The sequence below is a fragment of the Ischnura elegans genome, chromosome 12 (assembly GCF_921293095.1).
Source record: "Ischnura elegans chromosome 12, ioIscEleg1.1, whole genome shotgun sequence".
NCBI classification, from domain to species: domain Eukaryota; kingdom Metazoa; phylum Arthropoda; class Insecta; order Odonata; family Coenagrionidae; genus Ischnura; species Ischnura elegans.
This window is the reverse complement of record NC_060257.1, coordinates 75,237,853-75,251,903: the sequence shown is the minus strand read 5'-3', so window position 1 is coordinate 75,251,903 and position 14,051 is coordinate 75,237,853. Positions and strand designations below refer to the sequence as shown.

Below are 14,051 nucleotides of genomic sequence, written 5' to 3'. Positions count from 1 at the left end.
TTTTATAAAGGTCGTTTTACACGGGGCACGGAATTGCGCAGGTTAGAACTGCATTAATTTCTAAAATGGCGTGGAACTGCGCGAATGCATGAACTAAATTAGAGAAGGAGCTATTTTGCCATCTCACGTCCACGCATTCTCGCATGTGTTCTAGCAATTCACCGCTTTACACGACGCAATTTTGACTGCCCCTTCGTACACATGTCAGATTGTGCAAGTACGTGCCCCGTGTAAAACGGCCTTAAAACTATGCTAGGTATAGAGGTATGAAAAAAGTATATCTGACTCACCAGACGCAGAGTTCGCCGGCGGCTGCAAGGACTTCTTGTGCTTCGCTTTGCTTCGGGAGTATAAGCTCCCTATCTTGCTTTGACCGCAACCCATTTCTCTGTCATTGGATTATATCCTGTGGCAGGTGCTCCGTGCTAGGGCCGATGGAAAGCTTGCAACCATGGACAACAGAGCAAAGAAATCACTCACTGATAGTTGCGTTCAACTATCTAACTAATTTACTTCACTAATTTGCTTCATTTTCACTAAAAGATTCATCCCAAGGAATGGAGAAAACACTACAAGGTAATCCTAGGAATTCTTGTCCAACGCTGGACCGTACAAACGAGCCACAGATCAAAACTTAGCACCTAAGAATCGTGGATGACACTTAAGGTTCAAAGGTAGAATAAACTAACACTGCCTTAAGGTGGACACACTTGTTGTGGACAACAATAACAGGAAACAAAGAATTAACAAGTATTTGATGAGGGATAACTATTCCAGAGAGCACTACGGCACCACGTAGGTTAAAAAGTACTAGGACGACGTAGTACCAGGTCAATAACTTCCTTCTGGCACAACATAATCACTAGCGGGTAATTCTTGCTTTCACCTCCTGCAGTCTTAACGGCGATTCTTGTCTCCTCATCTCAGTGGGAGTAAGCTCACATTGGAGACGTGTGATTTCCTCCGCAGAAGAAAGGCAAGTTCCTCTCACCCGTGCATGATGGGAATGGCGAAACACCTGGAATGAGAAAAAAGCCAAGTTTTAAATTAATGGAATGACCGAAATAGGTTCTAAGAGGACTTTAGTCGACACCGGCAAACGTGTTCGTCTCCGGCCCCGACAATAAATACTAGCTGTTGATTTTTCCAATGCCTGAGAGGAGACTTGTGCTGTTCCTCAGTACAACGAGTGAACTCAATTAAGAAAGATTTATTCTTCTTTCAATGAGCCCATTTATAAAAACCATTCCTAGGAAATTAAATATAAAACGGTACAATGGACAAATTTAAAGGAAAATAAAGAAAGTATTTGTTTACTGTTACGATAGATACACTTGACATGAACTTTGCAGTTCATTATGCGATATGAAACGACCTAGAAGAGGAATTATGCTGATACCACCAAGTTATACAGCAGTATAAACGTTAAAAAAATGTTTCTCCTATGCCCATGAAAATTATCATACGCTAAGTTGTAGTGATATTTTTGTTTGGTGACTGAAACCTTCTGAAATACCATTTGGATTCGATAGACAAAGATGAAAGAGATGCATATGGCTCCCAATTATCAATTTTAAAGACCACCTACCATAAAGGTATTATTAACAAGTTTTTGATTAAAACATTTCACACATACGTAACACATATACTCGCATGCTTCGTAGACAGTAAAAACCTCTCGCTGCCATGAGAGGACTCGTTGACTGAGGTTGGATCTAAGGTTTCCACGACGTTTCTCCATACGAGTCTCGGCTTTCGGGCGTTCCTCCGCGTTGAGTTGTCCATAGAAGTGACTTCTGACCTGAAGACGCCAGCAGTATGGCTGGAGAAACTGTCGTCACCTATGGACGACTCAAGGCGGAAGAATGCCCGAAACCGAGACTCTTATCGTCATATGAGGGTTGTGCAGTAAGGTAAAAAGCAAAATTTGTTAAAATATTTATATTCTACTGCAATCTGCATTTTCATGAATACATAATCGATGCAAAAAGTGCCAAATGACATTAGTTATTATGAAGTAATTTTTACAAAATCTTCATAGTGAAAAGTCCATTTTTTGTCGACAGCTGGTATAGCGTAATTTGAAGGTCATATTGAAAGCCTCTCTTGAATGACGTTGGATTTCCAGTCTTGGACAGATAAAGGTCAAAAGCTGGTCTGACCCTGCTACATATGAAAGAACGATAATTAAAGTTAAGTCCACGAAGCAAAAAAAACGACACTTTTGAAGGGGTACTTAATGCATAGAGGAATAAAGAAGTGAAATGACCTACCGGAAGATTTTTCAAGATCTTTCCCGCAAATACTAAAGTAAAGGAGAAAATGCTCATTGGTTCTTGGTATATGTCATTATGGTTCATCTGGGAGCATTGAAAATTGGGTTATTTGGTTAAAATTTTATTTGTTAAGAGTGATCTAATCGTATCAGTGTATTTTTAATAATCCTAGAGGTGTATTTTCTGTTCCTTTTGCTCGTTGCTCTTAGGCATACAGGATTTTAATTCATTTACTTTCATTCTCACGCTACCACCAGGCGAAAGCCATCTTGTAGCAATATGTATTAAAATAAATAAAGAAATTACGCTATTATTGAGATTCCCATAGCATAATTACGCAGTAGTAAGTCGCGATCAAGTCTTCAATCTCGATTTTACGTTCAGGAAGAGAAAGAAAATAACCTTTCACCAAGCACCTTCAGAGCAGCTGCGACATACCAACCTCGTTAGATTCTAGACCTGCGGTTCAAGAAGGCATATCACTTTACGGACGTCACACACCTCATATGCTCAGCAAGCAAGGACCCGAGAACATAATCGGCCACAAGGTAGCGGTGAGAAAGCATCAATGTAACGTCCTTCAAGACGATCTGGGCAATCTTTTTCGTCTTATTCTTGACCTCGAACCCCGAGAGGGCCGAACGGAAAAGGAATGGCAATCCAAATCCTCAATGCAAATGATGCCTTATCCAATGATGATTCCGATTTAACCCTCCTAATTAATTATTAGATTCGACAAGTAGTTTTTCATTAACAGAAATGGTCAAAATTTCCACATTTCTTTTCCTTGTCGGCCTCCATGGCGGCGAGGATAAATCCTCGCCAACCATACTGAGGGACGCGGGTTCGATTCCCACCTGGATAGGTTACCCCTTCCAGAACATGGTTGTGTGTGATCATCTGTTGCTAAAACTAACGATGTAAAGGCCTCACTCTGCTGTTTTCGGGGGTAATTGAGATAAATAAATAAATATTCTGTATAGTATCATGAATATAAGTTAGAAGAGGTCCTTCAGTGGGTATATAAACTCTTCCACACCGGAAGGGAGGAGTCAGAGTCAGAGACAGTAGTCAGTAATTTTAACATTTTGTTTTTTTTGGAGTCTTGTATACGCCATGCGACAAATTGAGTTGCAAATCGTTATATGCTATTTAATCGTGATATTTATCGCAAACTTTTAAATACATTTATAATTTTAACTAACAACTATTTAAAGAAATAAATTTTGGAAATGCGTCTTATTGCTACGAATTTTTCATTGCAATCTATTTAACACCTGAATAAAACTATTATGGTTCTCACATTGTTTGAGTGAACTTTGGCCTATAATACACCTCTCTGTTACACACGTTTATAGCGGCTTATTACATTTATACAGATGCATTCCATTAACCGTAAATATACACATAACAATTTTGTGGTTGCATCGAATAATAACTTCCCGATCTGCTAGGAGATATTTTGGTTCAAGTTCAACTGAACGCGCTATCAATATAAACAATTTCCAAAATCAATTGTTTCCCTGTAGTTAAAATTGTTTGTTGGTTTATAAGCAACACTGCGAAACTGTGAAAAATATAACATGTATTCTTTTTCTTTCGTGAGTCTTCAACCCTCACCGCTTGAGCCTGTGTCTCCTGCTGATCCTAGGCTTCTCCTCTTCACTTCAAGCTAGTGCCATCTTCTGCTTTGTCACCTGCCGCCCACAGCCTCTATGTTCTTCGACTTGTAAGCCAATCTGCATCATACATTATGAACCTTGATTAAATGGATTTTACTTAATCGAATTCCGAGTGTTTTTTTCTGTGAGGTATGAAAAGATCCCAAAATCTGAGTTAACCCTCCGTGAGTCGCGTCACGTTTTGGAACGCTATTTATCGCGCAGCGTCTCACAGACACCATTTTGGAATGGTTAAAGAAAATACATGCCGGTAGAAATAACAGTTTTAACTACAAATAATCATTCATTGAATACTTAATTTCATGAACGGACAACAAATTAATGCATAATAATACTTTAGATATTTGTATTAATGAAAGACTGAATACTACTTATTTTGACGATTTATACTGTTTTTCTTTCGACAAAATTATATCAAAATGCTTAATTTGGACAGTAAATACAAACTTATTATATTTTTCACAGCTTCGCAGTACGGATTTTGGTAATAAAACAACAAATAATTTTGTCTACAGGGGGAGCAATTTATTTTGGAGACATTTTATATTGATACCGCGTTCAGTTGAACCAAAATATCACCCAGCAGATTGGGAAGTTATTATTCGATGCAACCACAAAATTGTTATGTGTATATTTACGGTTAATGGAATGCATCTACATAAATGAAATAAGCCTCTATAAACATGTGTAACAGAGAGGTGTATTATAGGCCAAAGTTCACTCAAACAATGTGAGAACCATAATACTTTTATTCAGGTGTTAAATAGATTAAATGAAAAATTCGTAGCAATAAGACGCATTTCCAAAATTTATTTCTTTACATAATTGTTAGTTTAAATTATAAACGTATTTAAAAGTTTGCGATAAATATCACGAATAAATAGCATATAACGTATTGCAACTCAAGTTGTCACATGGCGTATACAAGACTCCAAAAAAATCAAAATTCTAAAACTAATTCCATAAATGTAATAAAACAAATAATCATATTGGTGACAATTGCAGAATTATAAAATAATAAGATATTAGGAAAATGAGTTCCGTAACTATGAAAATAAATGTGGGCAAACAAAAGAAAATGGTCTGGCGTCTAGTAGATTTATATTACAATTATAAACGTATTCAAAAACTTTGTGATAAATATCACGAAGCTATTAGCATTTGACGTATTGCAAATGAAGTTGTCCAATGGCGTCTACGAGACTCCAAAAATAACAAAATGTCAAAATTAATTCCATAAATGTAAGAAAAAATATATTCATACAGGTGACAATTTCAAAATTTAAAAAAAAAGACACTAGGAATATGAGTTTCCTAACTGTGAAAATACGATGTGGGCAAACAAAAGAAAATGGCCCGGCGTCTGGTAGACGCCAAGCGACCAAGAGAGGTTTAACGTCTAAAGTAGCATTGCTTCTTAAAATATGACCGAACCATAGCATCCTTCCTTTTAGCACCTTCCTTGAAATCTCAATCACTCCTGCAATCTCCCATATTGTCTCATTCGGTGAATTTATAGGGGAACTTATCTCAGTATTAGTCAAATACGAAATTGCAATACAACTACTGAATTTTGTAATTGTTCACGAATTTTTGGATATCTTAGGATTCGCTTGATGCAGTTAAATGTTACTCATATGATTGGTTCGATGAAGACGATTTATCAATGAAATTTTGAATGATTGGTACGGTTTTTATTCACTTCGAAGCAGGTCTAAATTGATACTTCATCCGCAATATAAATGCAAAAGGTTTGCATACTATGTTGTCCCCTAAATTTTTTTATAAATTTACTCGAATATCGGCCCCTCCGCGAAAATTTCATGATGCCAATCTGGACTCTTTAAAGCATTTTTATGTTATAAAGTATTTATTATATCCAATTCATTTGGGCTTCACAAGGTAATCTTACTTATAATCCCACAGTTTCAATAAGTAGAGCTGAAAGAAGCGTGGCAAATTCTTCATACACATGCTCCAGTATTTAGACCATTACGAATAATACTCCAACCTATCAAAACTTCTTATGTGGCGTGAATTTAATCAAATGCCCTACCAAAACAGAGGTACTGCCGACAAAAATCAATTAGGCAGAAAGGCAAGATTTGCTCTAGATTTCCTTCATTCTTAAATGCTCTGTCTACGCTTTGCTAACGAATTTAAAGTAAATGGAAGGTGCATGTTTTGAAGACCTCTAAAACACGAGACTTATATTCCGTTAATGCTACAATGGATTCACCGCTCAAACTGCTGAACCTGTAAGATTATGAGGCAAAAGCCTTCTGTTTCATGACTTGAATGTTAATGAAATCTTGATCCTTCCAAACGAGAAACCCACCAAGACCCCAATTCGAAGCAAATAAAGGAAAATTCCCCCAGGAAAGGCCTATAGTCGTGGAGAAAATCAATGAAACCAATTTCCAATTGCAAGAGAGACATTCCAGGGGTTGAAGGTTAGAGAATTGTATGATCTCGACCTGTATTGGAGGATGACATTTGAATTAAACGAGGGTTCATGCGACAGATTCGAATATAAACCTTGAGTAGGTACTAAAATTCCGAAGCCATATTTAGCAGAAATGTGTTCCTTAGAACAGGCATCAAAATCAATCCAGTAAAATTAGCTTTGATATTCCATATTAAAATAATCTTGTAGAAACGCAGCTCATCATAAATTATAAAAGTATTCTCTATTTCTGAAACGAATTATCCCTTAAATTGGACGATCGATAAAATTTATAATTTTCCGAATGAAAATTCTTCGACGGATGTAAATATTTTCCACGCTGTAACCATGGAATACTGCATGAATCGAAAATAGCAAACAAAACTACGAATTCTCCTGTAAAAAAATATAACTGAGTTTTATTCTTTCCATCGACCTCTATTTTTAATGTTGACTAGTGTCTTGAACAAATGAAGTGCAAATACTTACTAACGTTTCAAATGTATACCTTGATCAGGGCTATGAATGAATATGAGAACATGATTTGGATACGTATTGGAATAAAATGTCATCACTCTTTTCTCTTCCTATTAATTAATTTACAACTAATTTATTTATATTTTTAATTTTATTATTGTAAAAAACATTGTAATAACCTTTTATGCCTTAATATATCAAGTTTATGTATTCATATTCATTCATCGCCCTTATTGAAGTACATAAATATTTGGAAAACTTGGTAAAAATTTGCATTTACATAATTCAAGACCAGCACTCCGGAATACTAATCAACAAAAAAAAATATTTCGGGAAATGTATGCATTTATTTAAACAATTCGTTGTAATAAAAATATAACCAATATAAATGCGCGGTGGATGACAACACATATAGAAACTGGAGAAACCTCCATTTTAATATTCGTAGTTACTTCTATCATCCCATGGCGCAATAAATATGGCATATTAATCACTGAGCTACCAAGCAAATGTTTGTTTGTCCTCTAGATATCCATCATCGAATTCACTGTTGTTCGAAGAGTTTGTGGTCCACATATTTAAGTATTCTACCGATTGCGATTGGTATGGTGGTATTATAATAATATTACCCCAAGGATGTGTGATAGTGATTTCCTCCATGTCACATGACATTTTCGTGTTTTGATCTTCGTCTAGCTTTTCTCACAGATAGGTATGTTTTGATAGAACCCAAATATTTAATCATTGCTTATCGCGGTCGCGATTTACTTTTAAACGGTACTTATCCTGACAATCCCTGCCACGCACCTTCTGAGGTGGCTTTTGAGGTAGCATGTAGGTGCCGCTGACCCTAGGCTAACTTCCGCTCCTACCACAAAGTGGCCCCCGATTCAAAGCAGTTGTCTACCCCTGTAACAAGTCACCTGAAGGGCTGTCCCTAAAGAGAGCAGAGGGAGAGTAGGTATTGCCTGGCTAGGGGAAGCTCAAAATAAATGAAAATTTCGAGGAAGAAAGGGAAAAGGCGCTGATGAGGATAAGCGGGCACAAGGGATTAAAAGGATCAGGGTTTGTGTATTCAACGCATCGAGCCGTGGAGACAGGGAAACAAGGTATTCGGCCAGGGGGAACCTGAATTGAGATTCAGTATCCCTCGAGCCAGGGGTAAATTCACCCGATATTCTCGCGCGCACAGAGAGTTAGAGGGGATTGATAGAGCTTAAGCATGTTTAAAGGTACAGCCCTAAGTGATACAAAAACAACGGAGTACTTTGTTGAAGGAAGTTTACATATTTACTAGTATTTGGCGTTGGATGCAAAAGACGAAAAACGTTTACAAACATTGTAAACCGTGTAAATTTTAAACGATGAGTTAAAGGATGATTTTTTTCTTTGTGGAATTTTCAAACAAATCGTGCCCAGCGGGTGACTCCGTTACGTTTTCACCGTGGCCATTCCTGGTATATTTCATATAAAACATTTTACATTTAAAACAGCTATTTTATTTATTTTTCACGCTACGATACGTTTATCCCTGGATATTTGAGTTGAGTTTTTTGCTCACTTCGATAGATTAGGAGCTGCAGTTACACACGAGGAGTGATGGAGAAATGTTGCGAAGTGTTGCAATATTTTTTCTTTTCTTTCTTCGTACATTTAAGTTAAAAGCCATTTTTGGTCACTACATTTTCTCAATGTGTCAGTTTTTTTGTATTTTTTTATTTTTGCTCTACAAAAGTTGGGTGAAAGAGTAAAAAAAAATATGCAGCACGGGCAAAATTAAAACTTATATCAGTTATTTAATTAGTGAGTTGGCAATCCTGAAACGAGAGTCCCAAAGCTTGTCCCATTCCAAGTTTTTGGTTACACATTTTTCATGTATTATTTGTATTATGGGGAATAAAAATAGCATGAATTGAATATTTTCAGGCATTAGAATGAAAATGCTCTCATTTCTTGAGAAAAATGGAAACAGTCGAGACAGATGGTACAAATTTAAACAGAAAATGTGTTATAATCAGAAAACTTCTCAACCCATAGCAAAATGAACAGAGGTATGAAAAAACTCCTTATCTTTAATTGGGCGGTTGATCATGACACAACCGCGCGAAAAATTATAATTTAATGTTTAGATTCTACGGAATCGTACCACGTGAGAAAAATTAATCGAAGATTGAAACAAGATATTTTTACGCGATGTTTGGAAAATCCGAATCACACAGCCAACAGTATGAGTAGGGATGAAATTATTACAAGGGAGTCATAACATTTTAAGATGAACGGCACATAAATAATTAAATTACGATTAAAATAGTAATAAATATTCAAGTAATTATAGAACATGACACAATAGGGTGGTTTCCTTCATCAAAGAAAACGAAAGGCATTGATTGCGATTCGTTACCCACCATTAGTGTATTCATAATATACAAATTATTTTGTTTAAGAAATACCGGGTTAGACGAATGGCAATGGTCCATTTTTATCCTCATTTGAAAAGGGCCAGATTGGCGCCCATGCGATGCCACTCCACGTGACGTCACAGGGACCTAGTTTCTATACGAGAAGATAGGAGTTATACGTAGTCTGAGGTTACCATTGCATGCATGAGGCGCAGAGCTCAGGGAAACATGTCTTAACAATCACTTATTAAAACTGACTAAGGTCGGAAAGTTTTCCTCGTTTGATAAGTTATTAATAATCCTTATTTAAGCCAAGCGCTACCAGTCAGCAGGGTACTAGGCTAGCCGCTAGCAGCCTGCGTCGTATCAGCGCTAAGCCTCGCCTCAAGGTCACCTCGCAGGGCGGGAGGGGGAACCAGAAATACGTCACGCGGAGAGACTTCCCGACATTCATACTTAAGCGTCGCGTTTTCGCGCGCTGGAAAATTTTCACTTTTCATTTAATCGCGAAAAATAGATATCGTCATTTAAAAATCTAAAAGCGTGAAATACGTACTCCAGGAGTAATAATCTTTCGATTTAGGCAATAAAAAAATAATAGGAAACCACCCTATTGTCCGCACTATCAAAAAAATACAAAAATTAAAAGAGTGGGTAAAGAAATTAGAGCAAGAAATATCTGCACAAGTTTCTACCTTTGAAGAACATGAAATTATTTCTCAGATTATTACGTAGCACATATTTCAGATAAAAAAGTGTTTCCATACATTTTCAGTAGCTAGTACAACGCCGAAATTTTAGATCACGACGCTAATTTGAGAAAAAGACTATTAAATGGTTCACATATCTAGATCAATTAATAACTGTAATAAAATAACAGACATTGAAATCCTTAGAAAAATTTATTTTAAATGAATTAATCGAATTTAATGGTAACCTCGTTATGTAATATCTTAGTTACCTACTATCAATAAACAAATATGTGCTAAACACAGGCATGTCAATATTCTTGTGTATTCCCTTCTTATTTTTTTATTATATTATAGTATTATAAAACTTTTGTAACCTATATTTAACTATCAATATTGCTTATTATTGTATTTTATTGTACTCTCATTTTTTCATTCTTAGCCCTGAAAAAGGTTTTGAAATAAACCGACACGTTGGCAAAAAACTTTTTGTATTATATGACCTATACTCCAGGAATTTTTTCTATAAATTAAGAGAGGTCAAGACAAGAGAAAAAAGAAAATCTAATTGTATTACGTAAAGAGAGCATGAAACATACAATTTGCCTCCCCAAACAATTATTTGCTCATTGATTGGATAGTAGTAATGCAATATGTCAATTACGCCTGTACCATCGCCATAAGCATACTAAGTAAAGATGATTAGTTCCTCAACTAATCAACATTTTCAGGGACCAAACTTTTCAATTTTAACAAAAACAAGACTGCATATAAAGATGATATAACTATAAAATACTTCTCGCTCGTAATAGGAAAGGGGAACCTTCTCTCATTTAATGAAAACAGCTCAGCATAGAAATATTTTTCCTGTCTAGAGATCGCTCAAATGCCAAAATAATGAAATTCCTTCTTAACGAGTTGAAGAAGAAGAAGAGACAATTTGGGAGAGAGGAATATAATTCTGGGAAGAGAGTGTTGGGAAAAGGATTAAACGAACCTTAACCTGGGATATCCCCTCAGGAAAAGAAAACAAAGAAGCGAAAAAATTAGAAGACTGCTTTGCGAGCTCTGTCGAACGTTCTTGTTAGAAAACCAGGGAAAAAAGCAAATGATAAGTCGTGGATAAGGATGAGAATACGAAAATATACCCTAGAGGACCATAAATGCCTGTATTCAAGGAATTAGTAGAACGACTGGTAAGAAAAAGTACGTTTTGGTGAGGTATTAAAAAAATATTTCCTCTAAATGCCTTTATTTTCTTTCATACTTAGAGCTAGCATGTAGAATATCCTACATATTACCTCTGAATTGCATGATACTGGTAGCGTATTAAAAAAATTAAAATTATTAAGTGATTATAATTGCTAACTTAACATTTAATTGGTGAGGTATTTAAACCACTAATTCCTAGAAAATCTCTTCGGTGTTTTTTTTTCATATTCAGATATATAATATTCCGAAGCGTCGGCAAACACGTTTTTCTATAAATGGCCTAGTACTAAAGAGTTCACAAATATAAACAAGACAACGAAACAACTATAACAGACTTAACCAAAGAAATATATTTAGATTAAAAAATGAATAGACAGGAAAAAACAAAGAAATTTTTGAATTTTTGGAACAGTTGTTTGGGCATCTTAAGTTTCACCCAAAATTGGTTGACATCTCATGCATAATATCTGGTGGAATATGGTAATATGCATGAGTAGGTGAGGATAGAGCTCATTCCGTTCTAAACACTTCATGGATTTTTTTCGTGGTGTCCGAAGCTTCACATGGGATTTGAATACATTTCTCATTAAAAAAACTAAAAAAAGTACACTTGGATAATTTAAATGGAAGTTCTTGAAGCTGCATGTGTCAAAATAAAACAACTGTAGCTTTCTATAGTAAAATTTGTTAGGGCTTAGCAATCGACTGTAGTTTCAGGAACTTTTATCAGTCAATCAGAGCTTCAGGTTCCATTGTATAGGTTAAGGAAGAGCTCGCCCCTGACTAAAACCTACTTTTTTCACACATTCAGGTTGGGGGTGTCCAAAAGCTTCACCCGGGATTTGAACACGAGACGAACAGCCGAATGCTCTAGTCACTAGGCTACAACATTCTTCTCATGAGTGAAACTTAACAATGAAAAAAATATGGAAGTTGCCGCCCCTTTTTAAGAGTTAGTGACATCACTTGAGATTGGGCTCTATCACTCTTTGAGACACACCCCATTCTTGACGGAAATAACGACTCACTACAGTGTAGATTAACAAGAACAACGTGTGATAGGTGCGCGAGTCCGAGGAGCAGCGGAGAAGCGGTAAGCCGCCGAGAATCAGCGATGTCATTAAGTTAACTTCGAAAGGGTTATATCCTGATTTTTCACTTGCTTTGCTCGAGAAGTAGACGACAGGCAAACGAAAAAATGCGGGTTCTTTTCTTCGGAACTCCATCGCAATCAACGAAAAAATAGAATCAGAGAACGAGCCCATCATAATTGAAAATATAAAATCACAAATGGTGCTTTCAAGGAGGGAAACGTCCGCATGAGGACTGGTTCATTATATTAGAGGCCTATTTAATAAATAACAAAGAAGATACATTATTTTAAGCTATAGTGATAGCATCGCGATTGAATAGGTCGTATTATATCATCAGAGAGACTTTTTTTAAGAGTACTTTTGAGAGTAATGAAAATATATTAGTTCAGCGTTGGAAAGACAAACGTGATGTGTTTCTGCTCTCCACTCGACATACAAGTGACATGATCACTTTCAAAGATCGCAGAGGAAGGGAGAAAACCAAACCTGCGATAGTAATAGACTATAATAACAAAAAATTTGGTGTGGACCTAAGTGATCAACTAATGAGTTACGGTGCCCTGGATCATCGGTCAGTGAAGTGGTGGCGTAAGCTGGCATTCCACCTAATAGTTATGGCAGTGACAAATGCCACAATCATGTACAATCAGCTAAGCCGAAAGTCCGTTGCAGTCACCTATTTTATGCAAAACATTTGTTCGGAGTTAGTTACATTGGAAGACGAATCGCCCCTTGAAAACGCCAGAGCCCAGATAACTAGAATAACTGAAAAGCATTTCATTGAAAAAATTCCCGTACCACCAAGACAAAAGAAGGCTCAAAAGAGGTGTAAGGTGTGCTCCGAAAAAGGGCGAAAAACGACTGGGAAAGCTGCCAGAAAATGTACTTCCTATCAGTGTAATACATGTAAGATTGGTCTCTGCATAGAGCCATGCTTCCAGCTTTTCCACACAAGGAAGAACTTTGCGATATAGCTATTTTAATTGGATTTTTGTTATTGTTCAAATACTGATTATTATCATTTTAAATGTTGATTACTATTATAATTTCAAATATCGGTAATTATTATTTCAAATTAGTGTGTTGTGATTATTTTATAAATAAATTTATGAAAAACAATGATTTTTCAACTTTTTGAAAACACAAATATCGGCTTTTTCTTTACTTCTGCCGTTTCTTTATGCATTATGATATACAAAATATTTCAATGTTAGTTCAAAAGATAAAAGTATGATCTTAAAATTAATGCTATTCACTCATGCATATCTTAAAAATTCTTTTTGTAACATCGCTTTGAAAAGTGCAAAAAATAGCCAGCACTGGGGTAAAGACATGGTGATATTCACCCAGCACCCAAAGTGTTAAAATATCATTCACATAAATATTTTTGTGACAAAAGGAAGCTGAATTGCTGAAAAAATAATAATATATTCATTGTTTCTTAAGCAATTTAAAGATCTGAAAATATCATAAACATAATACGAATTTTGGAGCTTTAGGTGACCCCAGAGGTTTGGGCCAAATGAAGGGATCATCTTTAGTCATACAGTCGTAATACTATGAATATTGTTACATAAAAATAACTGTTTTTCAGGCGTGCATTTGATGCATAAGTAATTTAAAATAAAGGCAAGTTGAAGAAAAAGACAATAAAATTGAAATAAACTTGACAAAATTAAAAAAGAAAATGGTTTGAAAAGACTTCTATGACATATCACCCATAATATTTTTGTTGCAAAATAGCCAGAGTTTCACATACTTCAGGAAAGTATATAT

General features: G+C 35.8%; 1 long non-coding RNA gene across 1 annotated transcript in view; it reads right to left on the bottom strand.

Annotated features, from left to right (window-relative positions):
• Positions 1-293: 293 nt before the first annotated feature.
• The window catches only part of LOC124169426, a 313,573-nt gene continuing 299,815 nt past the window's right edge, over positions 294-14,051 (bottom strand). The window contains exon 3 of the long non-coding RNA XR_006867128.1: positions 294-1,018. This is a non-coding gene — a long non-coding RNA (uncharacterized LOC124169426). The remainder of the gene's footprint in view (positions 1,019-14,051) is intronic.